At 39.2% G+C, this 23,488-nt stretch overlaps 1 long non-coding RNA gene across 2 annotated transcripts in view; it reads right to left on the reverse strand.

The window, feature by feature from the left end:
* Positions 1 to 23,488, reverse strand: part of LOC106507279 — an 80,317-nt gene that overhangs the window by 53,174 nt on the left and 3,655 nt on the right. For both annotated transcript variants that reach the window (XR_001303160.2, XR_001303159.2), the window contains exons 2-3: positions 19,163 to 19,249; positions 13,240 to 13,330 (exon numbers count right to left, since the gene is read on the reverse strand). This is a non-coding gene — a long non-coding RNA (uncharacterized LOC106507279). The remainder of the gene's footprint in view (positions 1 to 13,239; positions 13,331 to 19,162; positions 19,250 to 23,488) is intronic.

Genomic DNA, 23,488 nt, shown 5'->3' on the forward strand with positions numbered 1-23,488 from the left:
TCAAAGGCACATTTCATTAAAAGGCATGGACATTGTAATGTATCTTTTTCACTGCTGATTCTGTCGTGAGTCTAAGTGAAACAGAAACATCAGAGTTGGTTTTTTGTTTTTTCCGAGTAGTTTTCTTTTAGCAATATAGATCTAGACCTATCACATAATGTTGTTCACAGAGTCCTATCAAGGGATTTTTTCCTATATTGACATTTAACATTGTATAAGCAAATATCTTCTAAATATTCTTTTTATTTGATTTTTTTTTTAACCAGTATAGGCTGGGTGTGAGGGAAAGTATTTCAAAATAAAGTTATTACATGATCTTATACTTAGTATTTTTATACTTTGTTTTATACTTGGGGATTTTTAAGATATTTGTGGCTTATAAGGGAAATTTTTTGTTTTTGATTACATATGTTATATATGCCTATTCATATATGTGTGTACCTATGCGATATGTACACCCAGTGGTGTGCTGTTAAGTCAGCCCTTCAAATAAATGAAGTTCTGACTTCTTGCCTTTGCCACTTCCCTGTTGTAAGCAATCGCACCATAACCAATTTCAAGCTACTAGTACAATGATACTGAATGTGGAGTTGAGAAGAGTTGCAAATTGGCTCCAGCACACCACTGTTTCTACATGTGTGTGTACACGTGTAAATATACATAGAGATATGTGTACACACATCCACCCCTGTGTATAGGTATATATACACAAATATATGTGCAACTACCCACACACCAAGAGAGCTATGAAGTAGTGAGGAAGACTGAAACCAGAGCAATCCCACCTTTACCACTCACTAGTTATTTGACCTTGGACGAATCACTTAATTTTTCTGTGCCTCACTTTTCTCTTTTTAACAAAGAACATAATATTAGTACCACTTAGTAAGCACATTGTTAAGGTTAAGTAAATTAACATGTCAAGTGGTAACTACAGTAACATCTAAATGCCATATGACAGCTATAATTATTACTGTTGCTATTAATAGTATTATCAAAGGATAAAAGTGTGTATATAAAGTGATTTCTCAGGATCTTGTCCACCAAAAACAGCTGATGCTCTCCAACCTCTGTCCCATCTCTCCCCTCCTTCCATTTGCAGGTTCTGGTTAGCTTTGCAGGGATTAAGTTCTGTTCCAATCAAAATCAGCAAGTCTTTGGACCCAAGACAAGAGCGGTTCTGTTACCAAGTCTTAATTTGGCTGTCTTACCTACTTGTTCTCTATCAGTCCCTGGAGAGTGCCCCTTACTGGAGCTTGGATAACTAATCTCACTCCCCAGAGTCTTTTAATTCATCGGGTTACCTTTCCTCTATTGGTTTTTGATCAGTAGCTTGCCCTGATCCTTGCTCTGAAGGAGAACCTGGACCTCTGGACCTTGACTGCTGGATTCTAACCTCATGACCTTGCTATCATTTGGAATCCTGGCTGATGATCTTATTCTGGATCTTCTCAATTCCTATCTATTTTTACTGCACTTCCAAGTCTCTTGATCTGTGATGCCTGTAACTATGATGGTCATTCAACCTGGGTTTTCCAAATAGCATCAATTTAAAATATCCTGTCCTGGAGTTTCTGCTGTGGCACAGTGGGTTAAGGATCCAGCATTGTCTGTGTGGTGACATGGGTTCAATCCCTGGCCCCACATAGTGGGTTAAGGATCTGGCCTGTGGTGTAGGTCACAGCTATGGCTTGGATTCAATCCCTGGCCCAGCAACTTCCATATGCTGTGGGAACAGCCAGAAACAAACAAACAAAAAAAATAAACAAACAAAAACCAAATTCCTATCTTTTCCATTCCAGTGTTTTGGTATACAAAGTATATTGCCCAGAGAACTTTTGATGCCAGAAAGAATTACAAAACCCTATAGTCAAAACATGTCCCTTTCTAAAAAATTTAGAAAATATTTTAACCAAGCAGGACCCTATGGGCCTTCCTGGCACTGGCCCTTCCCCCCATATCCTCTGCTTTAGCTCCTCTCTGACATATCTGATGTACATTTCCTGGGTTGTTTTACAAATATGACCCTACCACCACCAAATGGAAGGTGTTAACACCTTGATGACCATGAGCACATAGCCCCCAAACCTCCTTGAGTCCAAGGACTGATAGTGTTAATCCCTGTGACACTGCCCTATCACCATCAGCCAATCAGAAAATTATGCACAAACTGATCACATACCTTGCAACTCCCTTCCCTCACCTGGCTCTTAAAAATCACTTGTTGAAACCCCTTCAAGGAGTTTGGGGTTTGGGAGGGCATGAGCCACCTACCTCCTTGTATGGCCCTCCAATAAATATCTCTGCTCCAAACTCTGAGGTTTAGGTCTGTTTGGTCTCATTGAGAATTGGGCATATGAACCTGTGCTAACAGTATGATTGCGATTTATCAAACTTGTTAGTAAGTTCCAATACTTAAGTGAACACCAGTCTTAATGCCCAATCCCAAACCAGGGTCCAGGTTCTACTACTCTATCAGGCAGTACTGTATTACATGGTGGAGATGATTTGGAAAGAAGGCACAATTAAGGTTAGAACCCCAAAACCTCCTTGTTCCAGGTTTCAAATAATGGGGAATGTCACACATTCTCTTCTCATTTTGGAAACTTACTCAATTTGTGTGTACATATGGAATCAACCAGTATTTATTGTTACCTTGAATATGATGAAGGCAAACAGCTTGATTGTCTCTATTTTTCTCCTTTCTACTTCTTAGGGCCCACATGTATATAACAGCAGCTATTTCTTTCTTTCTTTTTTTTTTTTTTTTAGGAGGTTCCCAAGCTAGGGGTCGAATCAGAGCTGCAGCCGATGGCCTGTGCCACAGCTACAGCAACGCCAGATCAGATCCATGTCTGCGACCTACACCAGAGCTCACAGCAATGCCGGATCCTTAACCCACTGAGCAAAGCCAGGGATCGAACCTGCATCCTCATGGATACTAGTCAGATTTGTTTCCAGGGAGCCACAATGGAACTCCAACAGCAGCTATTTCTTAAGATAACATGTTCCAATAAACTCCCCTCTAAATTGAAAAGTGGCACAATTTCTACAAAACCTAAAATCAGTGATTTGAGCTCAATTACCTCTCTCTATTTTCAATGAATTCAGTCTCTGCTAGCAGTTTGTCTGCCTCACCATGCATTCAAAACAAATTCTTAAAAATACTCCTTCTTGAGAAAACATCAAATTCCATTAGAGCTTTAAACTATAATTTTTTTTTTTTTTTTGTCTTTTTGCCATTTCTTGGGCTGCTGCCACGGCATATGGACGTTCCTAGGCTAGGGGTTGAATTGGAGCTGTAGCACCGGCCTATGCCAGAGCCATAGCAACACAGGATCCAAGCCACATCTGCGACCTACACCACAGCTCATGGCAATGCCAGATCCTTAACCCACTGAGCGAGGCCAGGGATGGAACCCACAAACTCATGGTTCGTAGTCAGATTCGTTAACCGCTGAGCCACGACGGGAACTCCTATAATTATTTTTCTAAATCAATGTCTTTTATTGAAAAGGAGGCACATACTAATATTTTCGGTAGTGGTGGTATATATAGTTGTCTGGGTGATGGTGGTTGTAGAGGTGAGGCAGGGATGGAATAGGAAGAAGAGAGTCATAGTTAAAATCCTTTTTATTCTTGGAATTCCCTGGTGGCTCAGTAGGTTAAGGATTGGCAGTTATCACTCAGGTTACTGCTGTGGCACAGGTTCAATGCCTGACCCCAGAACAGAACATTTGGGTGTGGCCCAAGAAAATAATAAAGTCCTTTTTATTCTTTAGGAACTTTCATACCAGCAACACTTAGAGCCCTCTCTTTTTAGAACTGACTCAATGAGATGTAACAAATTGTGAGGACATATTTATATAGCAACACTGTTTTTTAACCAACTTATGCATTTTATATTTTACTTATTTTCAGAGGATGTATTATTTTTGTTATTCTTACCAGTTAAGTTATTCTTTTTATTATGCTATATAAAATATTTAATGGTATATAAGGCTTTCTTCTTTATAAATTTTAGTTGCATAATACACACAATTTTAATATAATGCTAATTTTTAAAGAAAAATTGAAATGTAATAGATAATACTGAATAGTGAAGATGAAAGCCATACAAAATGGGATAAAGTATAGAATAAACTTCCTATTTGTCTCAGCATATTTTCCATTCCACTTCTCCAAAGGGAGTCGCTTAATATGTTTAAGATCCATGATATAATAATCTGTGAATGTAATTGTGTTTAAATATATGTATTTTATTTTGTAAAAAAAAAAAATTTAAAGAACAGGCATTCTTCCTAAACCATGCAAACCAATCACTAGATATTATTGAACATGAAAAGAAAATTGTATACAGTGATGACTATATTTGCTTTGGAATTAGTTAACTAGCTAGTTACCTACAATTATAAAAGAGCTATGAAGATACAACTGAAGGGTAAGATTTAAAATGTTCTTTAATTACTGTATGATAGATAGTTTCTTACCACTATGCACTCAGAATTGTCAATTCAAACTCTTTCCAATTTGAATTCTACCAAGTTTTATTAATTAGTTTCTAACAAGATTTGCTTCATTAATGGAGTTTTTATTATTGTTGTAATTAAAAATAATTATGGAATATAAAAAAAAAAGAACTGACTCACTCTAGCAGTTTAAATAAAACTTGCTCTCTTCTACCTAATTCCCTTTATTAGGAGAGAGAAAAAAAAGAGTAGAATTAGATAAAGAACTGGACTAAGTCAGGAGGAGTGGATTTTAAACCAGCTTTCTCACTAACTCTCTTGATGGATCCCCAGGATGTCTACAGACAGAATTGAGGGTGTGAATTTAAAAGGGGAAAAAAATTACATCATTATTTTCATTGGCCTCTAAATGAAATCTAGCATTTCCTTCAAGATCTCTCCTAATTCTGCCAGGTCTTTCAGTTCCTCCCATTTGCAGGCTTAAATTAACCATGCAGTCTTTTGATTATTAATGCACATAAGAAACCACAGAGTCTTAGCAGTACTTATGATATTTCACTAAGAGAAGTCATTTTCTTATTGCTTTTACGTTTGTTGCTATTAGCTCAAAATACCATATCTATTCATCACTACTTCAAAATTATGGTACCAAATAGACTTGCTGTGATTGCATCTTATTTTTAACATATTAGTAAAGAAGTACATTTATTACTACATCACATATTTGTTTTTTAATATTCTAATAACTACATTTCAATAGAATTGGTGTCCTTTGGATTTCTATGCATTTCATTTTTCTTAAGTATCTTTGAGATATGATTCATATAACATAAAATTCCCCCATTTAAAGTGTACAGTTCAAAGGCTTTAATATAGTCACAGAATTATACAACCATCACTATAATCTAAGTTTAGAACATTTTCATCACCACAAGAAGAAACACATACTCCTTAGTAGTACTCCCTACTCTGTTCCTCTCTATCCCCCAACCCTAGGATCTCATTTCTTTTTTGCGGGGGGCGGGGGGGGGGCCTTGGCATGTGGAAGTTCCCCTGGGCCAAGGATCCAACCCTCGCACAGCTGTAACCAGAGCCACAATGCCAAATCCCTAACCTGCTAGGCCACCAGGGAACCTCATTTCTTTTTGTTGCCATCTAATATTTCATTGCATGGATTTTATTCATATTGATGGACATTTAGGGTGTTTCCACTTTTCAGATAATATGAATAATAGCTGAAATGCCATGAGTATTCATGTGCGAATGTTTATGTGGATATATGTTTGAGGGTTCTTATTTCTCAGAATTCTCTCTAACTCTTGTTAGTGTGTGTCTTTGATTATAGCCATCCTAGTGAATATGAAATGGTATCTCACTGTGGTTTTGATTTACATTTCCCTAATGGTTAATGATGCTGAGTATTTTCTCACATGTCTATGGGTTATGGGTCATGGTATGTCCTCTTTGGATAAATGTCTATTCAGAGAGTCTGCCCATTTTTTAATTGGGTCATTTAATTATTGAGCTGTAAGAGTTCTTTATATATTCTGGATACAAGTTCCTTACCAGATGTATGATTTGTAAATATTTTCTTCCATTCTTTGGGCTGCCTTTTCACTGACTTTATAGTATTATCTGCAGCACTAAAATTTTAAATTTTACTGTACTACAGTACAACTATTGCCTAGGTGATGAATGTACAGCTCTGAATATACCAAAAACTATTGCATTGTACACTTTTTTTTCCTTTTCTTTTTATGGCCACACCCGCGGCATATGGAAGTTCCCAGGCTAGGGGTCAAATCAGTGCTGCAACTGCTGGCCTATGCCACAGCCACAGCACCGCCAGATCCAAGTCACTTTTGCAACCTACACCACAGCTTGCAGCAACACTGGATCCTTAACCCACTGAGTGAGGCCAGGGATTGAACCCTCATCCTCACGGATAGTAGTTAGGTTCTTAACCCATGGAGCCACAATGGGAGCTCCTTGAATTGCATACTTTAAATGAGTGAATTATATAGTATATGGCTTAATCTAATAAAGCTTTTTTTTTCTTGAGGAAAAAAGCAATAATGGCAGAACAGAGAGACAGAAAAATCCATACCCTAGCCATTGTTCGATCATCTCTATATGTGAACAAATCTCTGTATGTGAACCCTTATTATTTAAAAAAACAAAACATAAGTTAGGTTCTAAAATTAGATCATGGTGATGGTTGCACGACTCTGTAAATGTACTAAAACTTTACATACTTAAATAGATGAATTCTTTGGCATATGAATTATATGTCACTAAAGCTATTTTTAAAAAGTCAAAAGAAACTACTGCCTAAGCTACAGTCATAAGGTATACTCTTAGGTTTTCTTCTAAAAATTGTTTGTATTGTTTTGGCTCTTGCATTTTTTTATGGTTTTTGATCCATTTTGAATTCATTTTTGTTCATGATGTAAGGAAGGTATCCAGCCTCAAGTACTTTATTTTATGCTCTTAAAAGCATTATTCTGAGAAGGAATTTACAAGCTTCACCAGACTGACAAGGTGGTCCATGGTACAGTAAAATTCATGGGTAGGATTGAATTGGGAAGCTCTTTTCCAGTTCTATGATGCTCTTTACTGTGCATACATTATGGGTGGGGATCAATCATTCTTTTTTTTTTTGCTTTTTAGGGCCACACCCATGGCATATGGAGGTTTCCAGGCTAAGAGTCTAATCGGAGCTACAGCTGTCGGCCTATACCATAGCCACAGCAATGCTGGATCCAAGCCACATCTGCCACCTACATGACAGCTCACAGCAACGCTAGATCCTTAACCCACCAAGCAAGGCCAGGGATCAAACCTGCAACCTCATAGTTCTTAGTCAGATTCGTTTCCACTGTGCCATGACGGGAACTCCAATAATTCTTCTTTAAAGAAAATGTCTATGTATGACACCAGCTGCTTCTAAGTTTTTTTAAAGGAAGCCACTGTCTGGCAATCATGAGAGGGCTCAGCCAGAGCTCTGTAAAGTGTTTTAAGGGGCAGAGGTGACATAATAGGGGAAGGAAATGTTTTCTACTGAAAAGTGGTCAATTGCCTTCAACACGCTGCCAGTAAACTGAGAAAAGACTTTTTTCCCCTCTGGTTTCAGCTGAATGCCAGCTTTTGGAGGGTAAATAGAATGGGCTAGAGGAAAGGGTTCTAAATACCCTCAAATGAGGGAGGGTTTCTTTGGTACCAAGTTAGCAGGAGGAGAGATGCCATACATGCCACTGAGGCACCATCACTAAAAGGGACAAAAAATCAGGAAAATACAATCAAATCTTTGTTTTTATAATTGTAAAGGTACTATTTTCTTTTATTTGGCCATGCCCACAGCGTGTGGAAGTTCCCAGGCCAGGATTCAAACCTGTGCCATAGCAGCAACCAAGCCACTGCAGTGATAACACCAGATCCTTAACCTGCTGTGCCACAAGAGAACTCCTAAATACACTTCGAAATTTTACAATTGTTACTGCATATTCTTTACTTTTAAAAAAAATTTTAAGCATGGTACAGAGGGTTTTTAAGTATATGTTGGTTGGCTCGCTTTCAAAATTAATTAAATGATTAAGAGATAAATCATTTCCATTTTTTTCTATTTCTTTTAGTCCCACCTGTGGCATGTGGAAATTCCCAGGCCAGGGACTGAATTCTCACCACAGCTGTAACCACAGCCACAGCAGTGACAATTCTGGATGCTTAACCTCCAGATCATTTGCATTTTTAATGTCTTTAGCATCTTTAAGCGATTTGATCACTGTTTATAGGCATTGTAATTTTTCTTGGAATCTATTTCTACACAATGAAACTACTGATCACACTAATTATAAAAAGAAAGCAAACTGTTTGCAAAAAGTTCCATTACAAAGACTATGAGAGGAGTTCACTCCACAGCTCAGTGGTTAACAAACCTGACTAGGATCCATGAGGATGTAGGTTCGATCTCCGGCCTCACTCAGTGGGTTAAGGTGCTGCCATGAGCTGTGGTATAGGTTGCAGACGTGGCTCGGATCTGGCATTGCTGGGACTGTGTGTAGGCCAGCAGCTGCAGCACTGATTTGACCCCTAGTCTGGGAACTTCCATATACTACAAGTGCAGCCCTGAAAAGCAAAAAAAAAAAAAAAAAGACTACGAGATGGGTTCCCTGGTGACTTAGTGGGTTAAGGATCTAGCATTGTCATTGCTGTGGCTCGGGTCATTGCTGTGGTGCAGGTTCAATCCCTGGCCCAGGGAACTTCTGCACATCAGGGGCAAGGCCATAAAAATCAACAAATAAACAATGAGATATTTATAGAAGAGCTAGAATATTCTCCTGAGATTTGTAAGCTATCTACCCTGAGGCATAGACCACACTAAATTCTCAATGTTTTTGCAAATTTTGCATGCTTTGTCTTGATATACTTTTAAATGAATCAAGAAGGGGGAAAACCCTTAGGGGTTTGAAAGTCAGGACTTCACTTTTCCTCTTCCCAGCACCTTCTTCTCAGGCTCTTCCCTCTTTTAAGAAGGACGTACATGTGGGGAAGAAGAGTGTGGGCAGAGAGGAAGCAGTGTCAGAGCTTGAGAGCCCTGCCAGTTAGTTAAAGGTCAGCACAGAAGGGACAGTCTATTGAGAGGACAAGGAAACTGACCTCTCTTGAGCCAGCTAAACTGGATGGCAGCCAGTCTATCTTCCCCCTGGGCCTGAGTGGAGCTCCCCACAGTTTTGTGTGGCCCTGCATTAAGATAAAAGTGCTCTGGAAAAACAGGGTCTAGCTTCACCTTTTTAAAGGAACAGACCAAGCCAGGTTTTAGCCAGGGGTCAAGGACCAGAGGATAGAGAGGACTAAGCTGGTATTTGCTGTGTCCAAAATTTCAGCTTATTTGGAAAGACTGAAACTAAGTAAAGATTTCTTATTAGCATAGAACAGGAGTTGTGAAATCTGGTCAAAGGGTTGTATGCAAGGATGCCTTTTTTTATACATACTCTCACGGTGAAGTGGGGAAAGTAGTGAAAAACACCACAGTCTAATTAGGGAAGAAAATTACTTTTTTTTTTTTTTTTGTCTTTTTGTCTTTTGTTGTTGTTGTTGTTGCTATTTCTTGGGCCGCTCCCGCGGCATATGGAGATTCCCAGGCTAGGGTCGAATCGGAGCTGTAGCCACCGGCCTACGCCAGAGCCACAGCAACGCGGGATCCGAGCCGTGTCTGCGACCTACACCACAGCTCACGGCAATGCCGGATCATAAACCCGCTGAGCAAGGGCAGGGACCGAACCCGCAACCTCATGGTTCCTAGTCGGATTCGTCAACCACTGCGCCACGACGGGAACTCCAGAAAATTACTATTTTTAATAGTTTTTTAACATTTCTCATACCAACAATTTTCTTCTGACTAGGACACAGGAATGATGCACCCGAGTTTTTGTCCCCCTCCTCAGAATGAAAGCAGAAGTAAAATTCTTTTCTCACAAATAAAATGCACATTAAAAAAAAAGCATTAAATCAACATTAGATGACTTATTCTAAAACTATATTTTCCTTTAATTGGACTTTTCTTCAGATTTTTAAGAGGAAAAGTTGACATTTAACCCTATATGTTAGTTCCTTTTTTTCTTTCATGAATTTTTTCCTCACATTTACTTTCTGGTGGAAGTAGTATTTTATCATTCTGTGAAAATCCCACTGAAATCCAACAGTTATTAGTAACATGGTATATGTAAAACTGAAAAAATAGACATTTATGATGGATCATTTTGCACCTTCTGCATTTAGATGATCTCAGCCTATTTTCTGGAAATGTGCATTGAAGCAGAAGTGATATTTTATCTCCCCTGAGGCTAAATCTTTCCCAAATGTCTGTTTAGTTCATTGTGCTTTTTACAGAAGGAAGAATCTTGAGGACTAGGTCCAATAGGGGAAAATATTGCCCAAAGTGGCCTGAGAAAATATAGCTGGATGATGAGTCCCAGTTTTCATCATCTAAGTTGCAAAGAGACAAGTTCACGGCCCAGAAGACAACCTTGTGCATTTGAGAGCCAGGCAAATGCTGAGAAGCAAGCAGTAAAGCTGAAGCCAGGGGAGTGAAGATCTGAACAGAGCTAGGTGGATGGAGAGGGTCAAGGGAGGGGTTTCAGTTCTGAAGCCACAAATGGGAAGCAGGTGCCTGGGTGCCCTTTTATGTCAGTTGTTGAGAGGTTCTGCTGCTTGGAGCAGCTACCCAACACCCCAGGCCAAACACTGCAAAGCAATAGATATATACAATCTATTTTTATTTTCTCTTTTATATACTTTATTTTCATCTCAGTACGAGACAGTTTTTTTATCCTTCCATTCTTTCTTCTGTGGGTTCCCGTTTTTAAATTTCATTCTCTACGCTCTAGGCTCCTTCTTGGAATTTTTGTTCATCTTGTTTTCTTTAAGACTGTTGGAAAAGTTAGCACTTTTGCTGTTTTTTTTCTTTTTTTCAATCTATGTTCATGTAGTCTGACCTGGAAACCAGGACTTTATGTTGGTCTGGGTTTCTCAATCTCTAATCAACTCTGTGGAAAGTGGAATAGCTTGGCAACAGGCATAATAATAATAATAATAATAATAATAATAATAATAAATTACAGTGAACACAGAACTAAGAAACAAGATTCAAAAACAAGGAGGTGTTCCCATTGTGGCTCAGCGGAAACGAACTGAACTAGTATCCATGAAGATATGGGTTCGATCCCTGGCCTTACACAGTGGGTTAAATGATCTGGTGTTGCTGTGGCTGTGGCTGTGGCTGTGGCGTAGGCCAGCAGTTGTGGCTCCAATTTGACCTCTAGCCTGGGGACTTCCATATGCCACAGGTGCGGCCCTAAAAAGCAAAGAAAAAAAATATGTGGGCTTTCATCTGAAAATATCTATTCTGATCAACTGAGAAGCACTCCTACTATAAGTTAATAACACCTCTCTATGTGGAGAAGAACAAATCCATAGGGAAATTCTGCCTTAGAGCGTGAAGTTTGCTTTGTGTATTACCTTCTGGTGAAATTCCTACATATAAACAAACCTTTGAAAATCCAAGTTGAAAACAATGGCTGCCACTAGTAAGATTTCCAAGGATACTTTTAAAAAACAGAGTAGGTTTTGTTTTTCTGGCACAGCTACTTCAAAGATCTCACTTAAATTCATGCATGGTCATTTTATATCTCCCATTTATGTACTCTTATTTGCTGAACTTAAGTTTTGTGAACGAGTTATTTTAAAAAAATACTTTTTGAAATTACCCACACCCTAAACAGCAGGACTGCTGTGTGTATACAAATGCTCTGGAAAGGCACAAGTCAGGTATTGGGTGTAGGCACAGGACAAACCGCATGGTCTGCCTTGGCAGCCCTGTCCTCACCTGCAGGCTGCCCACACACACTCCCTTCCAAAACGGTGCCCCTCTGATGCCAATTGGCTGACTGAGCTACTGTGGGAGGGAGTCTATGGGAGGGGTGGAGGAAGGGGATGTGGATAAAAATTTTATAAACTAAACTTCAAGTTTAAAACTTGATTTACCCTTTCAGCCAAATTCACAGTGAAAGATCCATCTCCTCTTAAAAACCTTGGACACTGAAGAGTTAAAAGAGTATGGAAGCTGGTGTAGCCTGGGGCTGTCATCCAAGGCCAGCAGCAGGAAGGGTTTGGTTCTGGCTAAGCTACAGACAGGCCATCTGGATGTGCGGAAGGCCTAGAATGCCAGAAGCAGCTTTTCTTTTTGGTGTTAGGCTTCATTAAGTTCAGCCTGGGGAAGAGTCTTTTCAGTTTAAGACCCAAACTGAGAAGTCTTCTTTGAACAGGGATTTGATATTTTGAATTTTATATAAAACAAACACCCACTACATATACTCTTTTGGGAAAGAAGGTCATGAAAAGCAATGTCCACGATTAAACATATTTTTAAAAGGATGTAGATCAGATTCACTTGACTTGTAAATATATGTGTAGTCTTTAAATAATTTTGCTAGGAATAGATAAATCTGGGTAGGTTATTCAAAAAAATATACATATTTTTGTACAGCACCACTTTGTGACTCTTATGAAGAATTATTTCATTGTTTTTCCAATAGTCCACTTGGAAAGGCAAGTTTACCACATTGAATTTAAAATTATTTTCTTTCTCCATTTTTGTTTTATATTTAATTATATTACATTTGGCATAATGCTACGTGGGCCAGTTGTAATTCCTTTCACAGGAAATTTTTCTTTACTAAAATTGAGGAAAACAAAATGCTGGAGTTCCCGTCGTGGCTCAGTGGTTAACAAACCCGACTAGCATCCATGAGGACGCAGGTTCAATCCTTGACCTCTCTCAGGGGGTTAAGGATCTGGCATTGCCCTGAGCTGTGGTGTAGATCACAGATGCAGCTAGGATCCCCTGTGGCTGTGGCTGTGGCTGTGGTGTAGGCTGACAGCTACAGCTCCGATTGGACCCCTGTCCTGGGAACCTCCATATGCCTTGGGTGTGGCCCTAAAAAGACAAAAAAAAAAAAAAAAAAAAAAAAGAAAAGAAAAAGAAAAACAAAATGCTGCAGGGAAATTATAGCAACTTCCTACTCTATATCACTCATGAACATACACTCTGGAAACCACCCTCTTTAAGAGATATGATCTATTCTTCCCTAGCTATAGCAGCCTGTGTTGAACTTGTAGTGTGTTATCCTTAACAATTAAAGGAAAAAGTGAATGTAAATTCATTCAAACAAAACAAAGCAGGAAAGGGATAATTCCTTAAGAGAATGCTTACCTTAAGGAAGAGAAAATGCACGTTTCTTTCTGGTTGGGGACAGGGGTGGTGGTGAGGTGATTTTATTTCTCTCCAAGGTGTTAATTGCCACCTAGCAGCAGAAAAAGGAATTGCGCATGTAACTTTGGACTTCAATTCTAGAAAACACTGATTTCAAAGGGCACGTCACTTAGAACATCTAAGGAATTATTAACCTCCTGGTAGAATAATTTGAATTTTCCCATCTTGTTGTGAGGAAAGAAAAAGAAATGCAACAAATGAAAAATGTTGCCTAATTTATAAGAATATTCTTTCGATCCTAAAATGTCTCTGTTCTTTTATTTCTCAATGGTTACCCTTGCCACCTCAGCAACAGGCCAAAGGAAAAGAAACTCTGAAGCCATTTTGACACTTAAAAAAAATTGCTGGCTTTGACCCATTAAAGGAAGAAATGCCTGTTTTTAATATAGAAAGTGGTTTTCCAAACAATCTCAGGGTTATTTGTAAGAAAATGAGACCAGAATACATTTTATTTTGCTAGGGTACTAAGAGTTCATTTTACTTTTATTTTTTTCCTTTTGGCCTTGCCTGCGGCATGTGGAAGTTCCCAGGCCAGGGATTGAACCCTCACCATAGCAATAACCTGAGCTGCAGCAGTGACAATGCTGGATCGTCAACCCACTGAGCCACAGTGAACTCCTCAACAAGATTTTATTTATTTCTGAAAATTAAAAGGCTTTTTTTAAAATAAAGGATGAAATAATTTCCAGACCAAATGATTACTCAAATGTGCTAAACAGGAGTTCCCACCGTGGCTCAGCAGTAACAAACCCCACCAGTATCCATGAGGATCTGGGTTCGATCCTTGGCCCCACTCAGTGGGTTAAAGATCCAGCGTTGCCGTGAGATGCAGCTGGGATCTGGCATTGTTGTGGTGAAGGCCAGCAGCTGCAGCTCCAATTTAACCACTAACCCAGCTGGGGAACTTCTCTATGTTATGGGTGCAGCCCTAAAAAGAAAAATAGGAGTTCCCTTAGTGGCTCAGTGGTGAACGAATCTGACTTAAGGAACCATGAAGTTGTGAGTTTGATCCCTGGCCTTGCTCAGTGGGTTAAGGATCCGGCGTTGCCATGAGCTGTGGTGTAGGTCGTAGACGAGGCTCGGATCCTGCGTTGCTGTGGTTCTGGCGTAGGCCAGCAGCTACAGCTCCGATTAGACCCCTAGCCTGGGAACCTCCATATGCTGTGGGAGTGGCCCTAGAAAAGGCAAAAAGACAAAAAGAAAAAAGAAAAAAACAATCAATCAATCAAATATGCTAAAGAAGGATGTCCCTATTTCAAACTTCACCATCCATGTTTCTATTTTTGTAGCAGTCAGCCATATTGAATGCTAAAGCTTTAAAGGAGAGTATTACTATGTGTCATAGATCTTGGCAGCTAAATAAAAATACCTCAAACTGGAGTTCCCGTCGTGGCGCAGTGGTTAAAGAATCCGACTGGGAACCATGAGGTTGCGGGTTCGGTCCCTGCCCTTGCTCAGTGGGTTAACGATCCGGCGTTGCCGTGAGCTGTGGTGTAGGTCGCAGACGCGGCTCGGATCCCGCGTTGCTGTGGCTCTGGCGTAGGCCGGTGGCTACAGCTCCGATTCAACCCCTAGCCTGGGAACCTCCATATGCCGTGGGAGCGACCCAAGAAACAGCAACAACAACAAAAGACAAAAAAGACAAAAAAAAAAAAAACCCTCAAACTTTTCGAAAGAGAGTAAAGCAAAATTAAGCAGTAAGAGAACTTCAAAAGCTAAAAAGTTGACAAAGAAGGCTCTTGGGGAGTTCCTGTCATGGCGCAGTGGTTAACAAATCCGACTAGGAACCGTAAGGTTTCAGTTCAATCCCTGGCCTTGCTCAGTGGGTTAAAAGATCCGGCGTTGCTGTGAGCTGGTGTAAGTCGAAGATGCGGCTCGGATCCAAAGTTGCTGTGGCTCTGGAGTAGGCCAGCAGCAACAGCTCCGATTAGACCCCTAGCCTGGGAACCTCCATATGCTGTGGGAGTGGCTCAGGAAAAGGCAAAAAGACCAAAAAAAAAAAAAAAAAAAAAAAAAGAAGGCTCTCGGCTAAAAGTGTAACCTGTTTAGGATATTAGATAGGGGAGAGGGAGTGGCTGTCTACTTCCAGTTTGCCACCTCTTATTTAGATAAGTAACAGGCATTCTTATTATATTGATTATATGAGAATACTATCACTAAGGCAACCAACAACATTTTAGAAGACAAATATTGGTTTTAAAGGTAGTAATAATAGTAGCTCATAGTTATTGAGTATTTATCGTGTGCCAAGCAGCATGCTAAGCACTTTCAATGAGATATTCACTTAGTCATCATGGTAATTATAAAGGATACTGACCAATATGATCTCAATTTTACTTTAAGCAACAATAGTAACAATAAAAGCAAAGGTTCAGAGAGGTGAAATAAGTCATCAAAGGTCTCAGAGCTTGTTAAGTAGCTAGGCTTAAATACAAACCCCATTCTGTCTTAACATTGGAGTGTACCAGCATTGAATTCTTGGAACTCTTTACAACCTACTCTCCCTCCAGTCTCATGGCTCTAAATAACCCCTCTATGATGACCAATTTTGGTCTCTAGCCTGGACTTATATGCCAACTAACTACTCTATATCGACATTAGAATCTCAGACATCCTAAACTTGAACTATACAAAATCATATTCATCATTTTCCCCACAAACCTATTCCTCCCATCTCTCCTTTGTTGCAATTCATTGCAACTCCATCCTTCCATTTGCTCAGGCCAAAAACATTAGCTATTTGGTTTTGGGTTTTTTGTTTGTATGTTTGTTTAGATTTCAGTATGTAATATTTATTTGATTTTTTTATTAGAAAGTATATGACGCCAGCACCTACTCTTCAATCTGTTAATTTACAAAATCATTCTCTTTTGTAGAATACACATTGACTTTGAAACAGTCTAAAAAAATGCAATGTCTCTTCACAAAAAATTAGTTTTGATTTGTTGTATTTCCCCATACTTTATGCATAAAAGAAAATTAAAAATTTCAAACATTTTATATGCAGCAATGTTTTAAAAAGTACCCTGTTTTCCTGCTATGGTCTTTATAAAGGGCTTAGTTTCAAGTTAAAAAAAATAAATAAAAGGTACTAGGATAACTGCTGTATCTTATAACAGCATTTTTATTTTTGTTTTTTATTTATTTTTCTTTTTTGGCCTCCTCGAAGCATATGGAGTTCCCCGGCTAGGGATCAGATCCCAGCCACAACTGTGCCCTACACCCTGTGCCTCAACTGCTTAACCCACTGTGCCAGGCAGGGGATGGAACTGTGTCCCAGCACTCCTAAGATGCTGCCAATCCTGCTGTGTCACAGTGGGAACTCCATAACAGTATTTTTACATAGGATGATTTGAATTGGCATGCAAACAACTTCCCTAGTTGCCACATACCTGTAATTTAGGGAAAATTACACTCATTTTACAGAGAAATCCCAATACATATACCACAATAAGCTCAGAGCAATGTTAAAAAAGACTAGTGTGAATGGCACATAAAAACTCTTCTTTGTAAGTTATCAAATGTTAGCTATTCTGAAACCTCTTTCTTTCTTTCACGCCACATTCAATTCATTAGCAAAGCATTGTTGACTCTGTCTTCAAAATATACCAACTACTTCCTACATCTCACCATTACAACTCTGGTCCAAACCACCGTCATTTCTCACTTAGATTACTGTAATAGTCTTGATCTTGTTAACCTGCTTAGCCTCTGTTCTTAGTCTGTTCTCAACACAAAGGTCAGGATAATTCTTTTACACAGTGTCAGTCCTGCAATTTCTCTGTACAAACCCTTCTAATAGCTTTCTATCTCATTCAAAGTCCTTTCTATGGCCTAAAGGCCCTATACCTTCTGCAATCCCAACTGATTTCCTCTTTGATTTCATCCCATAACATTGCTCCTCAGGAATTTTTATCAGTTTTGTTTACTGAGAAATTCTCAGCATCTTAGTAATAATACTTGGCATATAGTAAGGTTAGAAATATTTGTTGAATGAGAGAGAAATATCTAACTCCAAAACCTGTCATTTTCATCAATCCCTTCTATGAATATATTAGTGGCTCTGTGAGTTGAAGGTGATTGGCTGGATTTTTTTTTTTTTTTTTTTTTTTTTTGCCTCACCCATGGCATCCAAAAGTTCCCAGGCCAGGGATCCAACCCACACCATAGCAGAAACCCAAGGCACAGCAGTGACAACGCCAGATCCCTAACCACTAGGCAACTAGGGAACTCTTAGAGTGGCTCTTCTATCAGAGCCCCACTTGTAGACAAACAGAAGGAACATTTTGGTCTCTTGGAATTAGTGGCTTTCAGCACTTTTAAGCATGATTTAAGGATTTGGCTTAGGGTACATTCTGATTCTTAACCAGCGGTTGCAAAATTGATCAATAAGGGTATTTTGCAGAAAGAATAAGCCAGAAAAACAGCAGTACGTCTCTATTTAAAGACATTTACTTCAGGATTTTTTTAGAATTAAATAAATTCTAATAAGAGCCAAGTTGGAATTTTCCCATGGACATTTATTGTTACTCAGCTATCTAGATGACATTCTGTAATAATAGCTTAATTTCTGAAAAAAAAAAAAATTCTGAACAACTCAAGTATGCCAGTGGCCTTTGTACAAGCTTCTCTTTTGGTCACACATACTGAGGGAAGGAAAATTATATCACATAGTTTTGGCCTCACCCACAGCATGTGGAAGTTCCCGGGCCAGGGATCAAACCCACACCACAGCAGTGACCCAAGCCATTGCAGGGACAACACTGATCCTTAACCACTGTGCGACCAGAGAACTCCCATATTACACAGTTTAGATATAATGCTAAAGTGTTATTCTTCTAGATTATGTCTATTAATGCCAATTTGCTCTATTCCAAGCTTTAGCATTACCAGAGAGGACTTTAGTCTCTGAGTAGCTATTAAAAAAAAAAAAAAAAAAAAGGTGGTAGTGGGTAGAGATTAGGCTATCTTTAGAGTGAGCTATCTCAAGGCTATCAAATGTTGGTTAAATAAATTATGATACATTCATATGATGGAATAATTTATGGTTTCACAGACATTTAAAAGCATGTGACATGAATAAATGTTTGTGGTAGAATTTTCATATTAAAAAGCAAGTTTTACAATAAGTATATAAAATTTGATAGAAATATTTGTGGCAGTTTTCTTTCTATATATCACCTATATGTGGAATCCAAAAACAATACAAATGAACCCATCCACAAAACAGAAAGAGATCCACAGACAAAGAAAACAAACCCATGACCACCAAGGGGAAAGGAGGGAGAGGGATAAACTAGGCCTGAGACTAATATACACGTACCATTATACATAAAATAAACAAACAACAAGGACCCACTGCACAGCACAGGGAACTACATTCAACATCCTGTGACAACCCACAATGGAAAAGAATCCAAAAAAGAATTCAACTCTGTAACATATACATAACAACTCTCCCTCAGATACTTTTCACTTCACTGTATGTGACAGTTTATTTTGTTGAGATTCTAAGAGAGAGAGAGAGAGAAAGAAAGAAAAAGAAAGAAGGAGAAAGAAAGAAAGAGAAAGAAAGAAAGAAAGAAAGAAAGAAAGAAAGAAAGAAAGAAAGAAAGGAAGGAAGAAGAAGGAAGAAAGAAAGGAAGAAAGAAAAGAAAATGAGAAAAGAAAAAGCTGCATGGAGACAACACAGGCTCTCCCTGTCTTTTGAAATGAGAAGGGGATAAAAGAAAGGAATGCCTTCGAGGGTGCCTCAAGATTTCAGAAGTCTGAAGCCTGTAAGTTGAGTGAACATCCAAGACTGCTGTCTTGCTCTGTGACAGAACCCAGGAAGGTGGCAAAACCTCAGAAAGGAAAGCTGTACCTGGATACAAGGGGCTGCCAAATTCACTCACTTGATTCCAGATTCTTGAGCTCTAAATGTGGTAAAGGAATACTGGAGTCATCAGGCCTGGAGGGAAGATGGCACAAAAGGGAAGTTCAGCAGTAAATCAATGTGGACCGAGTACCAAAGAATTTGAAGTAAATCCAAGCATTTCCACAATAATTAAGGCCCTAGAAACTTTGTACAATACTATATGGAGAAGAAATGCTCAAAAATAACTGAGATTGACTTTCCCACCAGCTTGGCAGGGTGGGAACTTAGGGTTAGGTTGACACTGATCTAAAGAAATGCAAGCAATTACTGCATTTGTAGTGGATAAGCATTGAGGTCCTGCCGTATAACACAGGGACCTATACCTAATCCCTTGTGATGGAACACGATGGAAGATAATATGAGAAAAAAAAAATATATGTATATATGTATAATTGAGCCAATTTGCTGTACAGCAGAAATTGACAGAACATTGTAAATCCAGCATAAAAAATTTTTTTAGAAGTTCCCATCATGACTCAGTGGAAACAAATTTGACTAGCATCCATGAGGACACAGGTTCGATTCCTGGCCTCGCTCAGTGGGTTAAGGATTATTCAGCATTGCTGTGAGCTGTGGTGTAGGTGGCAGATGAGGCTCGGATCCCACGTTGCTGTGGCTGTGGCTGTTGCAGGCGGCTATAGCTCTGATTCGACCCTTAGCCTGGGAACCTCCATATGCTGCAAGTGCAGCCCTAAAAAGACAAAAAAATATTTTTAAATAACTAATAAAATAAATAACAGTGTCCTACTGTATAGCATAGGGGACTATATTCCATATTCTGGATTAAATCATAATGGAAAAGAATATTGAAAATTATATATATCTTTGCTGTATACCAGAAAATAACAAAACTTTGTAAATGAACTATACTTCAATAAAAAAAAGAAAAAAGAAAAAAAAAAGAAATGCAAGATTTATTTCTATGGACTGAGAGTAACACCCCATAATACGCATATGCACACAAAGACAATGTATTACATATTATAAATATTGGAAAATGTATTCTCAAGATAATTTTCCTGCCTCATTGGATAAATATTATTGTAGGAAAAAAATGACTAAAATTCTAACAGTAATTTTCTCTACCTAGTGGATTATGTGGGGTTATTTTTCATACTGTCTGCATCTGAAAAAATATTAAAATAAATGTGTATTCCTTTTATAATTGGAAAAAATATAAAACCAACTGTAAATGGACTTTTTTCCTGTATATTTGAGCAGGTAGAAAACAGGGAAAGGCATGTGTCATAATTTCAGGTTCCGCTTTCCAGCTATTTCAGAGCTACCAATATCCAATGTGCCTGGAAGTATAACATAAACCAAACTTCAAGAAAAGAGAACAGACTTTTCTCATATTAAAAAAAAGTGTTGTATATATAGTGCACCCTCTAAAAATTGAAAATATTATTGTATCTGTCAGGAACTCAGCAAGAAACAGATGGCACACTCCAAAGAGGCAACTTAAGAGAATATAATTAGGATGGGAGCAGGGAAACAGCAAGATAGGATGCAGTACCACTGCCAACATGTGGCCAAAATGGAGGGAGCCAGGGTAATAAATATAGTGATCCCTCTCTCCTATTGCCTTCTGATCTCCTAGTGCCCTCCATCAGCTGAGCTCAACCAGAAGCCTGAGAGGAAGGAAACTTGCTGATGTAATCCCTAAGAGGTGAAGCAGATCTATAGGGGTGGCAGAGAACATCTAGCATGGTGATACGAAAGTGCAAGCAATTCTGTAATTTTGCTAAAATATTTAAAAGATTTCTCCTAGAGAATACTAGAAAAAGAGTTTTGGACTTTGATCTCTGGCTTTATGCCATATATTTGGAATTATTACTCCTGCTAGAGTATGCTTATTCATCCACAAACTCTATAAACTTCACTGAGTACCTCGTTTGTATGATATATTAGATATATACATGTGAAGAGAAACATAACACAGTCTCTGTCCTCTGGGGGCTTATGATTTAATAGATGGAGACAACCTGTAAACAAATAAGTACTATTGTTATATGTGTGTGGCAGGATGTCAAAATGGGACTCTTGGAGTTCCCGTCGTGGCTCAGTGGTTAACAAATCCGACTAGGAACGATGAGGTTGCGGGTTCGATCCCTGGCCTTGCTCAGTGGATTAAGGACCTGGTGTTGCCATGAGCTGTGGTGTGGGTTGCAGACGCGGCTCGGATCCCGGGTTGCTGTGGCTCTGGCATAGGCCGGCAGCTACAGCTCCAATTCGACCCCTAGCCTGGGAATCTCTATATGCTGCGGGAGCAGCCTGAGAAATGGCAAAAAGACAAAAAAATAAAATAAAATGGGACTCTTTCTGTATAAGGTTTGGCTGATGCTCTAAGAAAATGAAGTGCCCACTATTGCCACATTCCACAGTAAAGTGGACGACCACCAAAAGGAGAAATTGAAAAAAGGATGGGGGCTGCTTTTGCCACTCTTAGCTGTCCACTTACTGCATGCCTAGGGAGAGAGGCTTTAATAGAAATTAGATACAGGGGTCCTAAGCTGGGAGTCACAGTGTATTCATGTTTGGCTCATACCTGAGGAACTCATTTATTCAATACTTGTAATAGCATTTATTAAGTACAGGCACTATTCTAGGCACAGGTGAATACAGAGGGGAACAAAATAGACAAAAATCTTTTGCCTTCTAGGAGCTAACATTCTAGTGGAATCTAGGCAGCAAGACAACTTGGTTGGCTAACTGTGAAGATGAGTTTTGAGTTTGGTCAAAGTCTGCACTCCCAGAGGTGTGAGGCAAAGCCATTCGGTGGGTGTTTCTTTGGTTTAGATATTGACCAGAGAGGCTTAAGTGGAAGTATGAGGAAAACTCCAAAGAAAAGAGCTAGAGGTGTAAACCTACCACGGATGTTAGCAACTGACACTAAGCTTTAGATTAGATGACATATATTTACCCAAGTGCAGGTGAGAGACTGAGAGAATTTGCTCATTGGGGATGGAGGTGTTTACAAAGAACACATAACATAAGGATCAAGTGTAAACACTTGCTAAGCTCAGAGCATCAACCATTACTCACAGAACTCTACCATGTTGAGAACTCTCTTGCTCTTTCCTCTATTTCAACTTGGGAAAAGTAAGGCAACCTAGTTGGTGGTGGTGGTGGGAGGGGGCATGGAGAGAAATTTTATGCTAAGACATAGACAAGAAGTCAGCCATTCCCCTCTCACTGTGGCAGGCTCAAGCTGGCAGAGGAGGGAAAGGGCTTTGCTATTATTTGCCAGTTATTATACTAGACAGTAACTACTGATCTGAGGCTGTTGAATTAGCTGTTAACGTCTTTTTCACTTAAATGACAGAACAGTCACTATATTTGTGCCATACTTCATTCAGAGCAGGGAAGAAATAATTCCACAGGGTATGTTTTAACATGCAGTGGGAAAGTTATTTGCAATTGCACCCTACACATCTCATTTGTTCAATATTCCAATGTCAGTTGCCAAACAGAGTAACACAATGAGATTTACATGCCCATGGGGGACAAATTTGAACTTATCTTTTATTTAAAATTGGTTTTAGGAGTTCCTGTCATGGCGCAGTGGTTAACAAATCCGACTAGGAACCATGAGGTTGCAGGTTTGATCCCTGGCCTTGCTCAGTAGGTTAAGGATCCGGCGTTGCCATGAGCTGTGGTGTAGGTCGCAGACGCGGCTCAGATCCCAAGTTGCTGTGGCCGTGGTGTAGGCCGGCGGCTACAAGCTCTGATTAGACCCCTAGCCTGGGAACCTGCATATGCCGTGAGAAAAAGCCCTAGAAAAGGCAAAAAGACAATAAAATAAAATAATAGATTGTATTTGATTTTGAAAAGGCCCATCTACCAATGACCTTTAAATTAAATAAATAGTACTACATTTGGTGACCCAGTCTTCTTACAGAATATATTTATTGATCAATTTCTCACCTCTTTTAAGGACCAAGATGTATCCTAAGCCAAGTCCCCCAAACATGCATGGAGTAGCTGAAACTGATATAAACATTTTTATTTTATTGTCTTTTTATAGCTGCACCTGCAGCATATGGAAGTTCCTAGGCTACGCGTCGAATCAGAGCTGTAGTCACCAGCCTGCACCACAGCAACATCAATGCCAGATCTGAGCCATGTCTGTGACCTGCACCACAGCTCTCAGCAATGTCAGATCCTTCACCCACTGAGTGAGGCCAGGAATCGAGTCTGTCTCCTCATGATTACTAGTCAGGTTCGTTACCACTGAGCTACAACAGGAACTCCTAAACATTTTAACAACTG

Source organism: Sus scrofa, chromosome 2 (genome assembly GCF_000003025.6).
Source record: "Sus scrofa isolate TJ Tabasco breed Duroc chromosome 2, Sscrofa11.1, whole genome shotgun sequence".
Lineage (NCBI taxonomy): Eukaryota > Metazoa > Chordata > Mammalia > Artiodactyla > Suidae > Sus > Sus scrofa.